This window comes from Myotis davidii, unplaced genomic scaffold (assembly GCF_000327345.1).
Source record: "Myotis davidii unplaced genomic scaffold, ASM32734v1 scaffold1994, whole genome shotgun sequence".
Taxonomy (NCBI): domain Eukaryota; kingdom Metazoa; phylum Chordata; class Mammalia; order Chiroptera; family Vespertilionidae; genus Myotis; species Myotis davidii.
Window position 1 is genome coordinate 78,955 of NW_006285309.1, and position 19,971 is coordinate 98,925.

Consider the following 19,971-nt stretch of genomic DNA (forward strand, 5'->3'; position numbering starts at 1 on the left):
TAGGTTAAGTCAACCCCGGACCATGCCATCCGTGGAGCCTTCCTTTCATGCTGCTTGTCGCTGTCCTTTTGGGAGAGACACAGTCAGCACACAGGTTAATGTGTCAGCTCAGGAGAGTTTGAGAACCAGAAAAATCTAAGGATGTTTCAAATATGCTTGAGCTGTGTAGGCACTATCAACGCCAGTATGTCTAATCCGTCCACAGTACAACTTCTCCAAGATTTCGAGATTGCATTGTTCATGTTTGTTTTCATTATTTTATTTGTTTGGTCATCCTTTGAGCAACTTTTTGTTGTACACTTGCATGTGTCAGGCACTTTGCTAGGTGCTCAGGCCAGAAAAATGAACAAGAAGAAAAAACAAAAAGATAGAACCCCTGTTTATAAGGAGGTGATAGCTTAAAGGAGAGGAGGAAGATAATTCAGTTAACAAAGCAATTAGAATAAAATATACCGGGGCTACCATTTACTGAATCCCTACAATGAGTCAAGTACAGCAAGGGGTATTTCACGTATGTTATTGCTTATCCTCAGAGAAGGTGGGCATTGCTATTCATATTTGACAAATGGGAAACACGGGGCTCTGAGAATATAAATAACATGCCACAGAAGGATATAAGCCAGTACATAAATGCCAGTTCGTTTGATTTCAAAGCTCTGTTCCTTCCACTGTGTTGTGATGCTGTGTCTCATATACAGGGGGCATGGCACTCTAAACCTGGTCTGTAGCGAGAGGAGTGAGCACCCAGCCCTGTTCCAGGTTATCTAAGAAGCTAGGGAGAAGGAGATACGAAGTGATGGGCCCAGTGGGCAGGAGTGAAGAGAACACACTGCCAGACTCCAAAGAGCGCCCTTTTCCAGGAACCGCAAGTCGTGTGGAAGGAACGGCCCACGTACGGACACGTGGAGCCAAAGGGTTTGGCAAAGAGCCTTGGATCATCAGGGCTTTGCAGGCCACGTAAAGAGCTTGGCCTTCCTTCTGTTGGTGAGGAGGGGGCCCTTTGGAGGATGTAAGTGGGAAAGGACACACCAGGTGAATTTCACAAAGACATCTGCTGCCAATTTGGAGAGAACAGATGAAAGGAGGAAGAGACCACAGGCAGAAGGTCATTCAACAGGCCACTGTAGTGCGTCCAGGCCAAAAAAAAAAAAAAATGAAGTTAGCCTGGACAAAGTCAGTGGGAAGGAGAATGAAAAGCAGCAGCCCATTTTAAGAGATTATAGCAAGAAGAGAGATTTGGTGTCCAATTAAATCAGGGTTTTGTGATGTAAGAACAAGGAATCTAAGTAGACTCCTAAGGGTTTCTAACTTAAACATCTGAGAGGATGGTGTTTTAACCTAATTGCTCCCTCAGATTTACAACACCTTATCATTTTCTTTTCTTCACAAGTGAAGCAAACCTTCATTCATCCTGTTTTCTGAATCACATTGTTTTGCTGTTTCTTTTTTAATGGAAGACCTGCTTGAGTTCCATAATAACCTATAGTCATGTCTTCTTTTCTTCTTTTTTTCCTATCATACAGCACTCAACACCCAATTATCTTTATGTCATCATTTCCTTCTTTTTGTCGGGATTTTTCTCTAAGAAACCAGGGGCTATTCCACGATCCAACGCTCCTCGCGGAAGGTCCTCACATTGTCATGTGTCTCTACTGCGCCCACAGCCTTTCCACGAACATTTCCGTTTGACCTCGAGACAGCGGGAGGGAAATGAAACTCCTTATTCCAAAACGAAGACAGTGAGACCTTCAGAGAGTCTGTGCCATACCTGATCAAGCTGGGATGGCACCCAGGTCTCGGGTTTTCTGAAATCATGCCCAGTGGTCTCTGGGCACCTCTCTCTCCCAGCCGGATTTGAATTTTATTGACCAGTAACAAAGTCACGGAAGGAATTTCTTAAAAAAAAAAAAAATAATGAAGGGACCAGCCCTAGGTGGTTTGGCTCAGTGCACAGAGCCTCAGCCCTTGGACCAAAGGGTCCCGGGTTCGATTCTAAGTCAAGGGCATGTACCTCAGTTGCAAGTTGGATCTCTGGCACTGGCTGGGGAACATGCAGGAGACAACCAATCATCTCTCTCACATCGATGTTTCTCTTTCTGTGTGTCTCCCCCCCTTCCACTTACTCTCTCTAAAAACCAATGGAAAAATATTTTCGGATGAGGATTAACAAAACAAACGAATAAAGATAAGGGACCAACAACTTTCAGGATCTGGGGAAGGTAAAGCTCAAGTCAGTTTCTGTTAAATAAGGATTCATCTGGTCACTGGACTCTCCTTCCCACCCTCCGGAGACACTATGTGTGATTGGATTCAGGCAGTTTGCATGATGATGCTCATTGCCCCTCTGCTCACTATGCACAACTGGCTACATCGGTTGGAAAAACCAACCCACGGATAGACTCTGAAATTGGTATTGAAGCTTTGGCAGGGGACTGACTGAAAAGCGAAAACACAAAGCACAGCTTGTTTTGTTTTGTTATTTTTTTTTAACAGTAATTTCTAGTGGCGGAGACAGATGTTTCTTGAAGTGGCAAGAGATTTGCAAAGCAGAATGTTACAGCACTTACTGTAATTGCTTTATTAATATTGTATGTGTTTATGGCTTCTACCTTTTGGCTTGTGGCACCTCGTACTTCAAATGACATTGGGTTTCTTGATGACTGGCAGCTAATCTTTACTTCAGAGACCCTGGGAGCCACATCCCCAGCCTTGCTCTGCAGGGTGAAATCTTTCACGCGAAGCCACATGTCTGTTTGCTTCAGTTACACTGAGCAGCCCTCAGGGGCACCGGAAACCATCGGAGATGGCAGTCCTAAACATGCAGAAAAACTCTTCCTTTGCGGAGAAATGAACACCCAGCTACATGCCCATCCCTGCAACAGAATGGACCTATCTCATCCTTAGCCAAGCCTCAGGACCGAATGTCAGCTGCTGCATGACGACAAGGATCTAAGACAGTGGTTCTCAACCTTCCTAATGCCGCGACCCTTTAATACAGTTCCTCATGTTGTGGTGACCACCAACCATAAAAGTTTTTGTTGCTACTTCATCACTGTAATTTTGCTACTGTTATGAATCGTCATGTAAATATCTGATATGCAGGATGTATTTTCATTGTTACAAATTGAACATAATTAAAGCATAGTGATTAATCACAAAACAATATATAATTATATATGTGTTTCCCAAGGGGTCGCGACCCACAGGTTGAGAACCGCTGATAAGAGATTGTGACCAGGCTCTTGCAATGACTGGATCTGTTAGGAGGAATCAAGTTTGCAACGGGCATGTCCTAACAACCTCCTTTGCGTGCTTGGCTTACTTTGCTTTGAAAAGTAGAGACCATATTTTTAGTCTCTTCCAACGTGTTACTAAAAAGAGGGAAGAAGAAACGAATAAGGAAGTGAACCAACAGATGGACATTAAGTTTGGAGTTGATACGTTCTGAGGTTTGCTAACTGCTCATCCGAGGGGCTCCTAGCTGCTCCCATATATTCTCTCCCAGGCTCTTGAACTCCAGCTGGGCGCTCACTGGGCTTTCCTGGGGGAGGCTGGAAAGGGGCCTCTTTCTGGGTGTTTGGTCCGAGTTTCATGGTTGACATCATTATTGTAATTTGCTTCAGATCTGCCCCAAACCACAGCCTGGGGGTGAAGGGCAGGCCCCCCTCAGCCAAAGGCCATACGAGGTGAGTGAAACAGTAGCAAAGCCCCGGGGAGATCCTGATCACGGAGTCATTTCTGAGAAGCGCGGGGACTTCCTTCTGAAACCAGCCAGCAGTGGAGGGCTGAGCTGGCATCATGGATTCAGAGTTTTGCACTATGGTGTGACAGTTAAATCCCTTCGTGCAAACATGACTGAAGGCCTCCATACGTCACTCTGGAAAAAGAAGCCTCTTTCTTTAATTCATGTCCTAAGAGAAAGCCTAGTCCATATTTAACGTTAATTGACCGTGTCACATTTTCTTTCCTGCCAAGAAATCGCCGTCCAGCCATGCATAATTCAGTGTGGTGGACAAGACCTCCATCCGTCTCCGAGGAGATGCCGCTGAGAGGGGCTGGGCAGCTGCTGGAGAGTCGCTTCCCAATGACATTGGATTAAGGCGTTTTTAAATCAAGCAATCTAGATTGCTCATATGTAGACAGATTAGTTGATGAAAAAAGGACAAACAAGAAATGTCCTAAAAACATGTAGATTAAAAAATATATTGTTTTTATTGATTTCAGAGAGGAAGGGAGGGGGAGAAATAGAAACATCAATGATGAGAGAGAATCATTGATCGACTGCCCCCTGCACGCCCCACACTGGGGATCAAGCCTGCAACCTGGGCATGTGCCCTGACCGGGAATCAAACCATGGTTCATAGACCAACCCTCAACCACTGAGCCACACTGCACAAAAACATGTAGATTTCTTTAATACACCATGCATAAGAAGCATAAATAAGTGCAGCGTGGAGCTAAGCACAGACACCTTTCTGTACTTCAGAGTCTTGATCTGGGTCAATGGCCCTTCTTTAACAGTGTGTGTGAAATGGCTTTTAGAACAAAGAAAGAAAAAAACTAAGACTGCATATAATATATATATTTCAAGATGCCCCATTATTGCTGCCTTTAGTTTGCAAATATTAAGAAACTGAGTCAACATTTGTTTTTTGTTCTCATGGTCACAAAGTATCTATATATATAAAAACCTAAGCGACTGAAGGACCGGTCGACTGGTCACTATGATTCGCACTGACCACCAGGGGGCAGACACTCAATGTAGGAGCTGCCCCCTGCTGGTTAGTGCACTCCCATAGCCAACCTCCCGCAGTCCCTCCCCCTGACCAGCTGGCCCGGATCAGCCCCAATCAGGACTAGTCAAGACAGCCCCAGTGAGCTCATCACCGGCCAGGCCGTGCATGAACTCATGCACCAGACCTTTAGTGACATGATAAAAAACTACTGGATCCGATATATTCAACCATGACAACCCTACAGTCACCTTGTTTTTATCCTTCCATAATCAACACTCCCTTCCCCAAATCTAACCCACTTCCTCTCCTTAAAAAAGACAAATGCTACTCTGCTAATACAAATAATAAACAACGGGGGATAAATCTCTATAGAAGTTACATTTCAGGTGCTTAAGCTAATAACATCTTACAGGTAAACAGAGTATTGCTAAAGGCAGGTTAACATAAAAAGTATTATTAAAATACTGCCACTCCCTCAAGCTGTTCAACTGCACAACCAATCTGACACATTAACATACTGCAGAGTGAAGAGGCAGCACTTGCTACATTTCCCCCAGATTTTGTTTCATTTAAAATATTGTGTATAAAAGTCATAGTCAAGATACTGCTTATCCACAACCTCCCTGAAGTGCTTTGACAGCTAGGAGACCCTTTTTCAGTAGCTGAACCATGTATACATGCATTTGCTGCCCCGCAATGCCTTTTTTTTTTTTTTAAATCACTTACCAGCATTTAATTTCACTTTTCCTTATGGTTAAGGTTCGTTCTGACACTGAACCCTTTTTGTTTGTGTGTGTGTAGGAACCAATTTTATAAATGGATACTGCTGACCAGAAGCTACCATATCTTACCTGTATCTTACATCTGATGCCTTCCTGGTCCACAGTGAATGTTTCCCTATTAGGAAGGAAGGAAGGAAGGAAGGAAGGAAGGAAGGAAGGAAGGAAGGAAGGAAGGAAGGAAGGAGGGGAGGAAGGGAGGGAGGAAGGGAGGGAGGAAAGAAGGAAGGGAAGGAAAGGAACTCATGAATATTTTCTTCCAATTTCTTTTTTTTCCCAAAATTCCAAGATGTGTATTTCTCAAGAATATTATGTTCCCTGGGCTGATCAGTATTCTCTTTCAATAAAACCACAGGGCATAGCTGTTGGGTACAGGAACTAAATGTCAGAAATTCAGTGCCTTGCTACTTGGCAGGAAACTCTGGCTGCAAGCTTTGTGTGTGATGTTTTTCCACCTTCACTCTCTTATTGTGCTTTTTTTCAACAAAAGTCAGACAGTAATAACTAGTACATTTACACACCACAGTTAATGATTGTAATAGTATAAGGTAAGAGGATAAATACTTATTAACACACAAAAAAATACAGTATAACCCTACAGTGGATAGAAAAAATTATTTCAGCAATTAATGAAAGCATGGATACATTTGACAGAATTACTTAAGGGAAGATAATCGCTTGCATGTCTCCTGGGGGGCAAATTAACTGGGTGTGTATGTGTTTAATCCTTTCAAGACCGTAAAGTATAATTGTTATAAACTGCCACCCTCCTTGCCTCCTACCCAAGTCTGATGAGGCACCCCCCAGTCCTATCTTACCTTTTGGTAGTTAATTTGAGCTTCTCTTCCCAAGATGTACCACACAGTCTGCAGGGAAGGAGGCTGATAAAGCCATCCTAGGAAATCCCAGATGCTGTCCCCTGCAGTTAACTGTTGATCACATGGACAATCAGAGCAGTGGCCATTTGGATGAAGAAGGGGGCGGGGCCTGTGGATAGCACAAAGAAACTAAGGGCGCTTTCAGAAAACATGCTATAGATTACATCAACTCATTTTTCATTATCCATCCCCTTGTGCCTTTGGATACTGCACTCTGTATTAACTTGCTGGGCTAGCCTCATTAAAGAATGCATATGTCAATGGGCTTTCCATGATCATCCTGTTACCTGCTAATCTAGCCACGGGCAAAGAGCTTTCCCTGGAATATATGGAATATATACCCTCGAGGCAAAGCCACTCATCACATACAGGGAGCGAATCTATCAAACCGCAGGGAGTAAAATAATCTTAGTTAAATATATTAGAAAGTAATTTAATAAGATGAGTAAATGAGCAGCTTAGTGCCAGGAGCTGACACTTCCTGATTAGAAATGTCATGAGAGCGGAGAAATTCTCTCGAGACAATTAACTTATAAAGGAAATTCATTTTATAGTTCTAGCAATTGGCGGTGAGTCACTTAACTGCTCTGGCTCTCTGCTCAATCATGGCCTCTATAAAAGGAGGAGGCTGGGCCAGGTGGCTGCGACTCTGGAATTATTTGAGTTAGGTGACACTTAAAATTCTGAGGATTAACAAATAAGGGGGGGGGGAGATTTTAGAAGACGGGAACATAGATTATTTTAGAGTTCTTGATAATATAGACTTCAGCAAAATAGATTACAGTATGTGATGTGTAAAAATATGTGGGATTCTACAGCCAGAAAATCTAAAAATGTCCCCAAGAAGGGATGGGAAACACTGAAATTTTCAAGCAACCACAGCGGGGAAGAAAAGGAGCACAACTGAAGGAACTTTGTCACCTGGAAGCAGGCACGACAATGGAATTTGAACAGCAAGAGGTTTATGGGGGGAGAGGGTGGGGATGCCCGTGAGAGGTGAAGAAGGAATCAGGTTTGGGCAAGGAACACCCTAGGATGGCAGTGCAGATCTGACCCTGGGGGCAGACAAGCCGGCAGGGGGCAGGATTCGGCAGCGCACCCAGCGGGAACTGGGAATAGAAGATTGTTGAGTAGACACAGCCTGCCCAAATGGCCAGGTGCTAGGATCCCTGACACATGCCCAGATATTGGCTGGGGGCTTCTTAGAAAGTTTGCAGCCCCAGCCCACAGCTGAGGTGGTGACATCTCATTGTGGTTTTGATTTTCATTTCCCGGATGACTAGTGATGCTGAGCACATTTTCGTGTACCTGTTGGACATGTGAATGTCTTCCACAGAGGAGAGTTGTTATTAAAAACCCAGCAAGATTTTGTGAGAATGTGGGGACAAGAGAACTGTAGCCCTGGCTGACGTGGCTCGGTTGGTTGGAACACTGTCCCGTGCACCAAAGGGTGGCAGGTTCAGTTGCTCGTCACAGCATATGCCCAAGTTGCAGGTTTGATCTCCAGTCACGTTGTGTGTGGGAGGCAACCAATCAATGTTTCCTTCACGTTGATGTTTCTCTCTTTTCCCCTTCCTCTCTCTAAAATCAATTAAAAAATGTTTTGTTTTAAAAAGAAGAAGAGAGAACTACTGTGCACTATTGTTGGAAATATAAGCTGGTGTAGCCACTATAAAAAAAAGTATGGAGGCCCGGCCAGTGTGGCTCAGTGACCTATGAACCAGGAGGTCACGGTTCGATTCCCTGTCAAGTTACATGCCTGGGTTGTGGACTTGATCCCCAGTGTGGGGTGTGCAGGAGGCAGCTGATCAATGATTCTCTGCCATCATTGATGTTTCTATATCTCTCTCCTTTCTTCTCTGAAATCAATAAAAATATTTAAAAAACAGTATGGAGGATGCTCAAAAAATTAAAAATAGAACTTTCATATAATCCAGCAATCCCACTGTATGTATGTATGTATGTATGTGTGTATGTATGTATATAGGGAACAGAAATTGGGATCTCAGAGAGAAATCTGATCTCTCACGCTCATTGCAGCATTATTCACTATACCCCTGAAAGCAACCTAAATGTCCATTGATAGACATTGTGAACTATTTTTTAATTCAATACAATGTTCATCTTCCACTTTGCTCTAACGGTTGCATCTTGTAATGTATTGTACTATGTGTGAGGTGCTGGCCCATCTTTTCTAGTGCCATTTATAACTGTTCATTTAGTCAGTGCCAATGGATACAGTTCAAATGCTTTCTTTTTCTTCTATTCACCAATGCAGCACTGTAATGCGTTCATTTGAATTTCTTACAAAAACATGACAGGTTATCATGATATCTACGTAAGCTTAATTGATAATTAAATTAACATTAATGCTTTCAGAATAGTGATATTATAAACTTATTTTTCTAGTCCAGAATCATAAGCATGGACAATTTTATGATTTCAAATACAGGCATGAGCGGAGATAACAAATTTAGTAATAAGATTGGAGCAATAAAGGAAAAAAAGAAAGATTTGTCACAAATGTCACATTAAGTGGAAACTGAAATTTGTTAGGGCAAAACAAAATAGTTATAGAAAAAAATTAAGATATATGACTGTGCATTTGTCAACACCCATACAGAATGGATTTTTTTAAGTGAAGGCACTTTTGAATAAGATTAACATTTAAATGAGTGCATTTGAGTAAAGAATATGGCCATGCATAATGCTGGTGACCTTCATTCAGTCCCTTAAAGGGCTTACACAGAAGAATGACCTCCCCCAAGAAAGGAGAAATTTTCCAACAGATGGCCTTCGGCCTTGAACCACATGAGCTCTTTCTTGGGTTTCTAGCCCACTCAGCTACCCGCAGATTCCGCACTTGCAGTCTTCATAATCAAGTGAACCAGTTCTTTAAATACATCTCTCCATGTGCACACATCTTATGGGTGCTGTTTGCCTGATTACCCTGCCTAATGCTCACTGCATCTCACAGCATTACCGCGTGGGAAGCCCCAGCGCCCAGCTCCATCATTCTCTCATTCCTGTGGTCAGAGCAGGGAACCTGAGCACCTTCCGGGTTCTTAAGGTCCTTGCTTGGACCTCCCTACTGAAGGCTGTTTCTGAGAAGGTTTCTTTCCAGAAACTGACGTCTCAGAGACTGAGGACCCGGAAAGGAGAGTTTAAAGTTAATCCTTGGAAAGCACAGAGTTGGATGGGCAGAAACTTACCTGTCAATGTTCTCCCTTTGATCCTCTTCCTGGCTCTGGATTGATGCTGAAAGACAAGAAAAGAATGAGAGTCTAGGACTTAATTCTCACTGCTATCTCTAGGCAAGCTGCATTCATTCACCATTCATGAATAATATGCTTTTCTGGATTAAACCAATTAAGATCAGTTGTTCATCCCTGTTACTCATTTTTAACATGGATAAAAAATAATTTTCCATTGTTTCTTCTCTGAAAACTCAAGTTACAAAGGTTTCCTGCAGGAGGTCTTTAGTTGATATTCCCACCAGCAGTCCCTTGCTGAAGGCACAGATTCTCAGATCATTAGGAACATCCCTGCTCCACCCTTGAGCACAGATGGGATAGTATCTGATCAGAGGTTTTCAGAGACTCAGCCCTGCCCTGCAGGTGATGAATATGTTTATTACCTTGATTGTGTTTATGGTTTCACAAGTGTATGCATATGTTCAAACCTATCGAATTGTATCCATTAAATATGTGAAGTTTTGGGAGTATCAGTTACACCTCCATAAAGCTGTTAAAACATAGCTGATGGGGCCATTTATAACATGGTGTATCTGTCTGTTTTATCTACCCATGCTAGCTAGATGTTTAACGATCCATACTACTTATGGTCTTAATTCTTAAGATTGAGTTAGGGTTAAGAGGAAAACTCAAGCACTTTATCATTTCCCTATTTGATTTTTTTTACAATTCCTTTGTTAATGCTAACGAGTCACACCTTGCCCAAGATTCCCAAAACTTTTCCATCCCTGGGATGAAGTTTGAGGAGATGCCAGCTCCTCTTTTTCAGTTTTCTTCTATTTCAATACCATTTGCAGAGCTGCCTGCCCACGAAGGACTGACCAACCCGACCGATTCTCGCTCCAGAGTAAACACATTTCTATTCAGAGCGTGCCCTTCATTCATCCTATCTCTGGCATGATCATGTGTGGCCCAACTGTATCCCTGACTGATCATTTTTTAAAAAATATGATTTTAAAAAATTGATTTCAGAGAGAGGAAGGGAGAGGGAGAAAGAGATAGAAACATCAATGATGAGAGAAAATCATTGATTGGTTGCCTCCTGCATGCCCCACACTGGGGATCAACCACAGCCCAGGCAGGTACCCTGACAGGTAGTTGAACTATGACCTCCTCGTTCATAGGTCGACCTCCACCACTGAGCCCTAACCCTAACCCTAACCCAACCCTAACCCTAACTCAACCCTAACCCAACTCTAACCCAACCCTAACCCTAACCACAACCCCAATCCTAACCTAACCCTAACCCCAACCCTAACCCTAAACCTAATCCTAACCCTAACCCTAACCCTAACCCTAACCCTATCTCTATGAACATTATTCTTTGTTCCAAACTTTTGAAATGCGGTTGCATCCATCATGACCCTTTGCTTCTAAGTTCTTCAGTGTGGATTTCCTAAGAAAAAGGATAGTCCACTACAGTTATCAACCTTCGTAACTTTAACATGGACACTCTTAACTGATCTCCATCTCAATTTTGTCCCTTAACCCACCCGGAAATTTCCGTACAGCATGTTTTTCCTCCAGTGCGGGATCCATCAAGAATAACCTATGGTGCTACTTATTGTGCTCCTTTAGTGTACTTTACATTGTGTCCTTTTAGTCTCCTGATATCTGTCTTTTAGGATGTTGACGTTTTTGAATAATGCAGTCAATGAACCATTGTTAGAGCTTCTTCTTCTTCTCACCTGGAAATAGTTTTCCTGAAGTTCATTTTTGCTTAAACTTCGAAGGGTATTTTTTAGTTACGGGAGTCCTTTGGCCTTTAAAATCAATCAGGGAGCCCACTGGTGTGGAGTTGGTTTTGGTTTAGGGTTAGGGTTGAGTTAGGGTTAGGGTTGGAAAGAGAGCAAATTGGATAAATGATAAACACTAAGTAAAGCTGGATGAAGGGTATTGGGGGAGCCTTTACCACCCTTGCAACTTTTCTATAAGTTTCAAATTGTTTACTAATAATATAGTTTAAGAAATTGTCCATCTATCAGTCCTACTATCTTGAAATCCCTTAGAGAGGAACAGATTTTTGTTTCAACGGCTGTCATCATCCCACTCACCTCCTCAAAGTAAAAAATTTCCACTTCTCAACAGTTTTATTAGGTTCTGCTTTAGGCAAAACCACTGGGATCTTCTTATTACAACTGTGGTTCTAACATTGTCATGGGCTTTAAGAAATATTGGGGGAAATCAAAGGAAATAAAAATGCACACTACATTTAAAAACCACATAATTAAAAGAATCAGTCCTGGCCAGGTGGCTCAGTTGGTTGGACCATCGTCCAGTACACCAAAAGTTTGGGGTTCCATTCCTGGTCACATACCTAGGTTGCAGGTTTGATCCCTAGTTGGGGTGCATATGGGAGGCAAATGATTGATGTTTCTCTCTCACATCAGTGTTTCTCTCTCTCCCTTCTCTCTCTAAAACATCAATTAAAAAAACGCACACACAACCTCCAGTGAGGATAAGAAAAAACATAAAAGAATCACATTAATATCAAGATTTCAAACTCTTACCTTGTAACATACCAGCTGCATAATTTTGGAAATGTCATTTTACTTATTTTTTTTTCCCGTTTCTTTACCTGGAAAGCAGAGGTAAAAATCCCTCATCACTTGATAAATAGCAGTTATTATTAAAAATACTAACAGAATCAATAGTAGCTCTACCGGACCTGAAATGTCTTTATTCAGAAGATCCCATTTATTTTCTGAGTGCATCTACCCAGCTCTAAGCTCAATAATCCATGGGACACAGTCTTGCAAGCCTATCGCTTGATTCTCCTAACCAAGATAGAGTGTTCCATTTTTATTATTTCTGCAAGTTAACGTCACTGCCCCACAATGCTGACCTGCTGAGGACCGACTCCACGGCGGCCCCACCCCACTTCAGCCTTCGCCTGGTGACCCTCTGGCGAGTCTTTAACCTCAGCCCTTACTCTGACCTTGAGCCCCTCCCAGTGCTGGGTGAGCAGATGCCCCTGAAGTTCTCTCTCTTCCAAGCGTTTCTCCATTGAGATAAACCGGCCGTGTTCTGCTTTACCAGGCCCTTGGTTGACTTTTTGTGCATCTCCCTTATTCGTCATTTCCTCTCTGAAAAATCAATGTGTAATTGTCATTTTCTAACAGGGACATTCTGCTGCCAGCCCTCTGCAGAATAGAAACAAGTACTGTGGGCACAGGTATTCCCCACTCTGCACTCTGTGAATGCATCAGTGTGAACGTGTAGGAGGACATCTATGGCTGCATGAATGTCTGAATTGCATTTGGAAAGTGCAGACGGCCCAGTGTGGGGATGAAGAATGGACCTTACCAGCTTCTTGACTGAGGAGATGAAAATTCCTGACTTGAAAGCTTAAGACAATGAATAAGGCTCTATCATACAGCCCCATTCTATATAATAAAAGCCTAATATGCTAAGTGTCTGGTCGTCCAGTCTGTTCAACCAACCAAAGCGTAATATGCTAATGATATGCTAAGGCCACTCAACCGCTTGCTATGATGTGCACTGACCTCCAGGGGGCAAACGCTCCAACCAATACGTTAGCTTGCTGCTGGGGTCCAGCCGATCTGGACTGAGCGAGAAGGGCTGGACGTGCCCTAGAGCCTCCTGCGGTCCCGCCCCGGCTGGTCAACCTCCCGTGTCCGTCCCCAGCCCTGATCGTGCACCACTGGGTTCCCTCGGCCTGGCCTGTGCCCTTTCAAAATCCAGGACTCCTTGGGGGATGTCGGAGAGCCAGTTTCGGCCTGATCCCGCAGGCCAGGGACCCCACTGGAGCACAAATTTGTGCACTGGGCCTCTTGTACAAAATATTACTTAATGATTATCATTAAAAAAGAAAGAATACAAAGGTTTTGGCACCTGACACACGTAGTCACAAAAACATAACATATAGCTGTGTTTTTGGAGACTTTTTTAAAAGCAATTTTTGTCTCAAATCCATTTTTCCAGGTGTTACTTTTAAGAAATCCTGCAGAGACTTAGCATGTTAGAGTTGCTTATAACAAAAAATCACATTGGGAAATAAGAAAAATGTTTCAAATCACAACGTAGCTGGAAAACAATATAATGACCAATATTTCTGCTCTCTGCCTCCCTTCCCCTGCAGAGAAAATCATCACGTTTATTTCCAGGGAATCAGATAAGAATGGAGCACAGGCATTGAAAAATGCACCTCACAACTTGGGAAGGATCTAAGGGGAGCATTAGTTTAACTCTCCATTTTATATAAGAAACTGGGCCCCACAGGTTTGCCATGGACCACACAGCCCTGCACATTCCACCCACACCTCAGCCTTGTCTCTAATTTGCCTTCCCTTCATGAAGGCCTCTTCCAGGCTTTCTAGAGTAATATCTATGTATTTATTTCTACTTATGTGTATTCCTTCTGCTATATTAAGATTTTTTTCAACTCTAATGGAAAATCCCATTCTTGTTCACCGATATGGAATTTGATGGCCTTTGCATCTACGAGTCCTTTTTTATTCCTTTTCTTCCACCTCTATTTTTTCCAACATTATTGAACTCCCACTACTGAATGACAAGTACTGGGATAGTTGCTGTGGGTAGACAAAGTCCCTGCCAGAAAGGACTCAGAGTGCTGCTTGCGCTACTTTCATGGTCATTAGTGAGGGTATAACCCATCCACCATTTTTGCAATTCTCTTGGTTCTTCTCGCTCTTTCCTATTTGGCATGGAGATGGCCTAGCTAGCTAATACTGGTTGTATGTATTTACCTGAGTACTCATATTGCCTGCCCTTCTCTTAATTCTTAAGTCTGTCCATCCAACTATGTATCCCATCAGCCTGCTGCCTAGGGCAGCAAATCGCCTGATGTAGTATCTGGCCTCGCATGGGCATGTTTAATTTTATCACCTAATTCTCACAATGAGCAGTCTTTTGTCCACAGGGCACACAGCTCTGAATGATGTACAATGGAAACCTTGCCCACAGTGGTTTTTACCCCTGTCCCCTCAGGGATGACCATGTTGTTCAGGTGCTTCCTCTGTCGTTTTTTAAAGCTGTAAAACGAGATTTAAAAATAGTCCTGTACCATTAAATCTCTTCAAAATACCAGAAGAGAATCAGTAAACCTCTGGAAACTTGAGTCTTCGTGTTCTTCATGGTTAGTCTCTTAATTAACAGCTTAGAGATCCCACCTGCTGTCAAAATAATTGTGCTATCCTTTCACTTAATTTTTATATGACCTCAAGGGATTCCCTTTTTGTTTTGTTTTGTTTGGTTTGGTTTGGTTTTTTCCTTCCTGGAGACTCACTGCACTTCCCACATGACTATTCTCATAAAGTGTTTCAATGCACATGTGACCCCAAGGAAAAACAGAAAAGGAGAACCGTTGCTTCGTTAAAACGTGAGAGCCTTTTCGACGGGAGGGGCTCTGAGCGAAGGGAACTGCCTCGTTAAAACTTTGAGCTGTGCTTGAACACATCCTAAAATGATTTAATTGCCTGTTCCGGTTATAAATTATAAGCTGGGGAGTTTAAAGCCAACTCCCATTGACTAATAAAATGAAAAATATTGGGGTAGGCCAGATACTCGTTTTCTTTATGAATTGGCAAGGCGAAATGTTCTTTACAAGTGACAGTTAACAAAAGTTAGATTAAAAAGATGCCCGGAGGGTATGTGATTCATAAGAAGTATGGAATCTGGATCTACCTCCAGATAAAGAGTGCTAATAAATTACACGCACATCAAATGTAGCTGCTGATACAGTCATAAATGTTGATGTGAAACAAAACTCAGAAGATCTGCTTTGGCAGCCTGCAACCTGCAGGCCAGCCTGGCAGCTGTGTCACTCAGACTTAATCAGGGGAAAGAGAGGGAGAGGGAGAGATAGAGACGTTAATGATGAGAATCATTGATTGTCTGCCTCGGTGTATATATATATACATATACATATTTACTTCAGAGAGGGAGAGGGAGAGATAGAAACGTTAATGATGAGAATCATTGATTGTCTGCCTCCTGAACACCCCACACTGGGGATCAAGCCTGCAACCTGGGTATGTGCCCTGACCAGGAATCCAACCGTGAACTCCTAGTTCATTAGGTCAACACTCAACCACTGAGCAACACTGGCCAGGCAAGTCTGTATCTTTTTAGATGAAACCGCAAGAACAGAACACTCTGGGGCTACCTAATGAGAAGGAATTACAGTTCCCTTAAGAGAAATGGATTCTTGGGGAGAAAAGATTTTGTGTAACAGTCCCCCAGAAGGTCAAGTAAGTGATGCTGCTGAAGAACTAGCAAATAATAACAGCAAGAAAAGATGAGCTTAGATGCTTGCATTCATGGTGTTTTAGGTAGACCACAATATTTGCCTACTCCCACTTTCCTTCACAAAATAATATCTGATTTTTTATTTCCACCTGATTAATTTGTATACTTGCTCTTTGCTTTCATCCCCCAAAGTACTCTCATTTTGAAAACTTTGGTGAGAAAATGAACGTTTTGGGGTTGGCTTGGATGTTCACTATATGCTGAAAATCGGGAAAGTGACATGAAATAAAAAGACCCCCCCATTTTGAAACTGGAAAACTGGTTCCCTATCTGCCAGGAGTTAGCTTTGAGACCACTTCCTGTGGAAATCCACTGCCTGTCTCTGCACCTCCATGTTTTCATTTATGACAGGAGGACCCTGGCCTCGGTGACCTGCACACTCCCTCCTAACTGCAAATGGTGACTTCGTAAGCTCCGTCCTTGCACACCCAAGGCTCATTCAAATGACTTCAGGAATGTAGAAATGAGAGAGATATGTCCAAGCCCCCTCCCCAGATTTCCTAATCTAATTTATATAGGGTGGGACCTGGCCCTGGGGAGTTTGAAGACTCCCAGATGGCTGGAATGTGCAGCCAGGGTTGCTGACCACTGCCTCACGCACCAGCTTAGGCCTCCCATTTCTCAGCACTTGTTCAGAATCTCTAACACCCTGTGCAATCGTCTGAATCATCCAATTTAGCATTCCTTTTCCCAGCTAGCTTCGGTTTTCCTTCCCAGATTGTTAATGTTTTTTTCTGTGTTGGTCACTGAGCCAACCACTGCTCACGGCAGGTTCTGGAAATATTTCTGAAGACTGAACCTTTTTATTGTCCATGTTCTTGAATTGCAAAATATGTGTAAGTGTTGATTTTATACATGGGGTTAGGTTTGCTTGGATTTCCATCCTGTCTCAAAACCACCACAACTTATTGTAGTTAGTCTATTACTGAGATGTCTGTGCTAGACTGTGAGCTCCATGAAAGCAGGGGCCACCACCATTCATCTTTGTAATCCCTACCACTTACTACCTAGTCAGACCAAGAGAGGCATTGAATAAATCACTGCTGAATAAATAACTGAGTGCAGGAATAAGTGCGTGGATAAATGCATTTAAATTCATACCAGTGTATTGACTTGGTCATGGAAAGAGAGTATACAGTCATCTGTATCTTGAAGTGGTGTGCGGGTGTGTGTGTGTGTATGGGCATACATGTGCATGTGTGTGCATGTACATAGGTGTATGTGCATGCATGTGTGTCTATATGCATGTCTATTTCAGATGCACCATCACTGCAAGCATTCTTAAGAGGATCCAAAACTTGCTGAGTATTCGAAAGGATCCCTCAGCACCTCTTGGTTCTGCACAGCTGGTAGCTCTGCTCTCTGTAGCTATAGTCCTGGGAAATATGGTATTAATACTGAGTGAACAGATGGTGTAGGGTGTGTTACTTAAGACAGTTTTGCCAGGAGGTAAATTTATGCTTTATAAATGCACTTCAAAACTATGCTATTTGATTTAATCACTTAATGCAAAGACAGCTGCACACTATATTTGCCTTAACTGCAGTTATATGGGTTATCTGCCAATCTGTTAATTATAGTATTTTGAAAGGCTTCAGGAAAACAACAGTAATTATACAGATTGGGGTGGGGGGGGCATTTTTGAAGCCTAAATTCAGACATTCATTCCTAGCTAACAAAAAACTTATTGAAGATTTAGAAAACCTGTTAGGAAAGTGGGAGTGGATGTGATGGTTTTCCTTCTCAAGGGGCTTATGCGTGTCCTCATTCTGCATTAATGACCGTGGACAACTGCGGGGTGATGGGGACAGAGATGTGCTCCCACTGGACACGGCTCCAGACCCTCCTGAGGTCTCTGAGCCAACTGTTCAACTCCTTCAAATTACAAAGAGGAGGAGGAAGGCAAGGAGGATGAAAAAGTGGACGAGGAGGGTCTGCTTTAATTATAAGCACAGTTTTTAATACTTTCCCATAACCTGCTTGCTCCCTGAGCTCTCACTACCGACCTTTTCTCTGTGAAACAGTTGCAGTAATTATTAAGCAGATTGAACTGGTACTTTATCAAGGAAGGGGGCGGGGGATAGTCTGACAGCTTCCTTTTCTTGCCAGCTCCTAGATGCCACATTTGCAGAAGTCTGACCCACTTTCCCTATCCTCTGGGAGTTCGTTCAATGCATTTCATTGCCATTTTGAGAACAAGATTCCTGTGGGCAGCTGTACTAGGTGGGATAAAAGGCTGTACATCAGAGAATTCTGGAAAGAGTATTAGATTACCTGGTCTAACACTCTCATTTGAGCAGTGAGGAAACTGGGGATCCAAGTCCCTTAATTCATTCACTTTCCCAAATTAGTTAAGAAAAACGGGGACTGTGACCAGGGAACCTCTTTTATCAGCTTAGGCCCTTTTAAAATGAACCCTGCTGCCTATGTAGAGGCTATAAAGCAACAATAATGAAACAGAAAGAGCAGAGAGTGTATTTCCTGTCCTGTGTCTAAAGGAGAACCAGTAATGCCAACAGGAGTTGTCCTAATTGGCTGCCTAGGGCCTCCATGTTCCACAGCTTCCAGCGCTACCCACACTGGGAACGGTATCCCGTGGAACTGTGCAACCTAGCCCGGAGGCTGCAAGGCACTGTACCCAAGGACTTTCCCAACATTAACACTGCTAACCCCTGGCGGTGCCAACATCATTCCACGCACTCCACCGAGAGGGAAAGCAGCTCTCAGAGGTTAACGTGCCGGTGTCACCCAGATGATTTCTCGTGGAGTCTAATCCTCAGACTTGGAATTACTGGATCAAAAGGTATTGCCTTCCCAGGAGAACATTGGTGTTCTTGACATCCTCCCCCCCAAGTGGACTAAAAGTACTTACTCCCATTCTCCGAGGCCCTAGTACTGTGTCTGCTCTCCCCAGGCGAGTAGTTTTGTGACTTGTGACTCCCAGGCACAGCCGTTCATCTGACCAACGTCTTCACAGCCAGGTTTTCTGCAACATTCAATAAACCTCAACTGAGAAATGGACAGGAGCTTAGGCCAGGTCCCCAGAGCAGCCATTTCCAGGTGGCCCTGGTCATGCTGGCACACAGGTGCCAAGGTGGGCAGGTGGAGGAGGAACTGGAGAGGGATGGCTTGGATCATGACCCTTCTTAAATCATATTCACCTCATGATAACGGCACCTCAGCTGTGAAGGAGCTGGGAGGTACTTGCATCTTCAGTGGCTCCTAGTACTTCCATTTCCTTGCGGCTCGTTAGATCAAAACTGTGAAACTGGCAAGTTATCTGAGTCTTCATGTTTCAGCTTTGATCCACTTTGATATAAAAAGGCAAGTGTTTTATTAAAATTTTAAAATGCACACCTATGTTTGATCACAATTTTCTTATGTTTCAGGCAATATTTGTATTACTATTCTTTGGCTGCTGCTTTCTCTAAGAAGTTCCTTTTCTGACTTTTTGCCATATCTCAAAAAAAAAATTAGTCATCTTTGAACGAAATAAGTGTATCCTCTACCCAGTTAAAGAAGTTCATACATGGGAGGCCAGCATTCCAAAATTGGAGAAATTCTTTCTGGTTTATACTGGGTATGGCACAGGGTTTTGTGTGTGTGTGTGTGTGTGTGTGTGTACTTCTTTGTGGTATAAAACAGCTATCAGCAAAGTTTCTGCCACTAGCCCAATTACCCATTCCTCTCCTTCCAAAGAATGCATTGTTCCTAGGAGGTTGTGCAAACTCGGGGGAATTCCAGCTTTTTGGAGATTCACAGCCCCACATAAAAAGTTTAGGTATCTCCTGGCATCCTCATTTAACCAGCACTGCACCTGGCAATCCTTTTCTTAGATACTGTGATTTAAAGTAGAAAGAAAAATCTCCCACTGTCATCAAAGTTATAACCTATGTTTGCATCTGCCGTTATCACTGCTGCTTTGGAGAGATTTCTGAAACAAGGGAGCAAAGCCAACTTCATTCAATCGTCTACGAAATGGAAGCCTTCTCTTTTATACATCACTTGTGTTTTCCTTGTGTTTCATTTCATT

At 43.0% G+C, this 19,971-nt stretch overlaps 1 long non-coding RNA gene across 1 annotated transcript; it reads right to left on the reverse strand.

Moving 5' to 3' along the window:
• Nucleotides 1-12,157: 12,157 nt before the first annotated feature.
• LOC107181874 lies at nt 12,158-19,192 on the reverse strand. The gene is made up of 3 exons (XR_001512585.1): nt 19,100-19,192; nt 18,811-18,924; nt 12,158-12,225 (listed from the first exon to the last, which is right to left on the reverse strand). It is a non-coding gene; the product is annotated as an uncharacterized LOC107181874 (long non-coding RNA).
• Between the last annotated feature and the right edge of the window lie 779 nt (nt 19,193-19,971).